The sequence below is a fragment of the Triticum aestivum genome, chromosome 4D, assembly GCF_018294505.1.
Source record: "Triticum aestivum cultivar Chinese Spring chromosome 4D, IWGSC CS RefSeq v2.1, whole genome shotgun sequence".
Lineage (NCBI taxonomy): Eukaryota > Viridiplantae > Streptophyta > Magnoliopsida > Poales > Poaceae > Triticum > Triticum aestivum.
In genome coordinates this window covers 342,847,265-342,850,672 of record NC_057805.1, presented here as the reverse complement: position 1 = coordinate 342,850,672, position 3,408 = coordinate 342,847,265, and positions in this window count along the sequence as shown.

The window sequence follows — 3,408 nt, the reverse complement described above, 5'->3', positions numbered from 1 at the left end:
TTTCGAACTAGCTATGGTGGCTGTGTCGTTCCAAAAAGCCGAATCCCCCCCAGTATGCCTCGGGTCTCCTTTTATAGTCGAAAAGGGGTTGCCACAGTGGCACACAGGAGGTGGAAAGGTGTACAGTGCGCGAGCTTATCGCCCGGCATTACGGGACAAAGCGCATTAAATGCGCTTACTTAGGTGTCCATTAGCTTTATCGGGGACGGGAACGAGGCCCGTCCCATCCGTCGCCTCTTCGCCTCGCTTCGACACGCACCCAGGCCAGCGATGCGTGCAGCGCCATGTAGGCAGGCAGGCTGCTGAGGTGGCGCGGTGGCAGGGTCTTCACGAAGATCTGCATACCACCACGCAGGTGCTTGCTGAGTTGGTCTGGAAGCCGCATGTTGCCACGTAGGTGCCTGCCCAGCTGGTTGGGCTGGCAGCTGCATGCGAACGGCGGTGGAGTCTTGGCTGGTGCGGGCCTGTCAGCGGCCCTACTGACGCCCTCGGCAAGGGTCTTGCCGGGGGCCCGGCAAGGGTCTTGCCGTGGCATCGCAGTCGTCCCCGGCAAGGCGCTTGCCGGGGGTCTTATGGATTTCCTCGGCTAGGATCCCACTGAGGGTCGTCGTCTTCTGATCCTCATCTAATCTTGCGTGTTTATGATCTTGACAAAGATCTGCATGCCACCACGGAGGTGCCTCCCGAGCCCTGGTTCCAATGTAGTTGTTGGCTGCGTTCGGAACCCTTGGGCTCAAGGGTGGCTCGCTCCGCTGGCATCGGGTAGGCTGCCCTGGCAAGGCTCTTGCCGGAGCTGCGGAGGCCGCCTCGGCAAGGATCTTGCCGAGGGAGTCTACCTTGCCCCCTTGCCCTCTTGTGTTCCTGGTCTTGGCGTTGTCTTGTGCTTCTGCTTCTCTCCGGCTTCCCTCCTCTGCCCTGCTAAGTGTGGCCGCGACGCGTGGCTCTGACTGCCCATGCACAAGTAAAGGGGTCAAAAGGAGAGCCCCTACTTTTGTACACCAACAGGAGCCCCCGGGCCTGGGCCACACATAAGCGCGACGCGTTGTTGGGCCAGGCCCAGAACGGTGCGCAGGCAGGTGGGGCGGATTTTACCGCAGTAACTGTTTCGTCCGCTGCGCTTCCCTACGACCCACGTTGAACGCGCGACGTGGAGGGTCATGCGTGACGTGGGGGTCATGCGTGGGGCGGTTCCCGCACGCATGCGTCACATCGCAGTTAATGGGAAAAGATGCGGCCCGCGCCTTCCCCGTAAAAAGGAATAACCGCGGGAGCGCTGCTCATTTACCCTCCGTGCTTTCCCCAATCTCGGAACCACCGTCTCCTTCTCCTTCTTTCGCAAGCTTTCGCCTTTGCTCGCCGCCGCCGCATCTCCGCCATCCTCTATCCCTCGCTTCCCGCAGCCGCCATGGCACCCAAGACCAGCAGAGGCAAGGGACTGGCCAAGGACGCCGGGGAGAAGGAGCCGCCAGAGAGCGAGTTGGCGGTGCGGCGGACGCAGCACGCTTACTTCCCATCGACGGTCGACGCGCTCAAACTCCGGAACTACTTCAAGCACCTGTGGGGGTGCAAGACGGGAAGCGAGACAACGGGGCATCCGGCCACGCGCGTCATCCCCGCCGCCTTCGCCGAAGCCGGCCCGAATCGGTATCCATTCTTTGTCGACTACTTTTCTTGCGGCCTTTGCCCCCCTTTTCTGATTTCTTCAGCGACATCATGCACACCTATGGCTTCCACCTTCTGGATTTTACTCCGAATGCTGTGGCTGCATGGCCCTTTTCGCTCATCTCTGTGAGGGCTTCGCCGGAGTGCATCCCAACACGGCGCTCTTTCGCCATTACTTCTTCCCTCGTATCCAAAAGGGGGGCGCCATTTCCGGTTGTGTCGCCTGGATCCCAAGGACCCAGGAGAATAGGACATATCCGGACGGCGCCCAGAAGGAGAGGTGGGAGGAGTGGCGGGGCCGGTGGTGCTGGACTGAAGAGAATGATCCACCGGACTTTTGCCGGGTCTGCCACGCGCCGCCGGTCCGCAGGAGCGACTAGAGCGATGTCAACGTCAACGACAAGAAGCTCACGGTCGCCACCACTAGGATTCTTTGTCTCACTAAGGCTGGGCTCACCCTTGAGATAATCGGGGCGGATTTCATCCGCCGCCGAATTGCTCCGCTGCACAACAAGGGGAGGCCCGCCTGGCTCTTCACGAACGCCGCCGACATCATGAGGCTCCGTCCCGGCCTGGACCCCAACCTCACGGTGATGGGGCACGCCCACTTCTGCCAACGGCTCTTCCAGCTCGACGTGAACCGCGACGGCGAGGTCGAGCAGTCCGGCAAGGCCGCGAAGGCCGGCAAGGCCACCAGGGGGCCCTTGTTTAAGTTGCCGGTGGGGGTGGTCCCGCTGAGCAACAACTCGCGTCGAAATGACATCATCGCCATGATGCCGAAGTTCAACACGCACGGCCTCGTCCCAACTTGGGTTGAGCCGCCGGAGGATCAGGTGCAAGAGTTTTTTGACACCCTGGAGGAGAAGTACGACAGCGCCGAGCCGCGGCTCATCCAGGACACCACCCAGGCGGAGCTGGACTACATCACCGCCAGGGCGGCGGAGGCGGAGCTCGCCAGGGAGGCCGGGAGCGCCAGCGGCGTGGAGGACAAGGCCGCGGCAGAGGCGGAGGAAGAGGAGATCGCCCAGTGGGCGGAGTTCGCTGGGGAAGCCAGCACTGCCGGCACCAGGGCCCCTCTCGTCGAAGATGTGGTCGACAAGTCGTCGGAGGAGGAGGCCGAGGCTGTCGACCCTCCGGTCTTAGGAAGAGGGCGAATCCTACGGCGGGCCACCTCTGGCGAGCCGGTCCGGCCTGGCAGGGCCACGCAACTGCGGCAAGCCCAGGAGACGTCCTCGCGCCAGACGAGGGCCGCGGCGGCGAAGAAACTGGTGAAGGCCGCGGTGGCGAAGAAGAAAGCATCTGCCTCTTCTTCATCGAAGCGCGCTCAGACCCCACCTTCTTTCCCTCCTTCGGCAGACGTCGACGCAGAGGTCATCTTTGACTTCGGGTCCCTCGGCCCAAGGAGGAAGAGGAAGGCAGCAGAGGAGGAGATGGAGGAGGAGGAGTAAGCTTCTTGTTCTCTCCCCCCTCTTTGTCATCTCCGTTTCTTCAAACTGTGCCGCTTATCTTGTATTGTTTTCATCTTTGCAGGGACGCGGAGATGCTGGCCCAGAGGGTGAAGAGGGCCAGGACTTCGACGGGCGGCCAGCCCCCGGCAGGCGCTTCCGGCACACCGCTGGTGGTGTTGAGCAGCCCGGACAGCAGCCCCCGGCACAGCCCCCAGCGTAAGTTCATCACTCGCCCTCCGTCATCGTGTGTTGGGGGCACGATCACTTGGTGCTGACCTTGCCGTGATTGCGGGGGAGG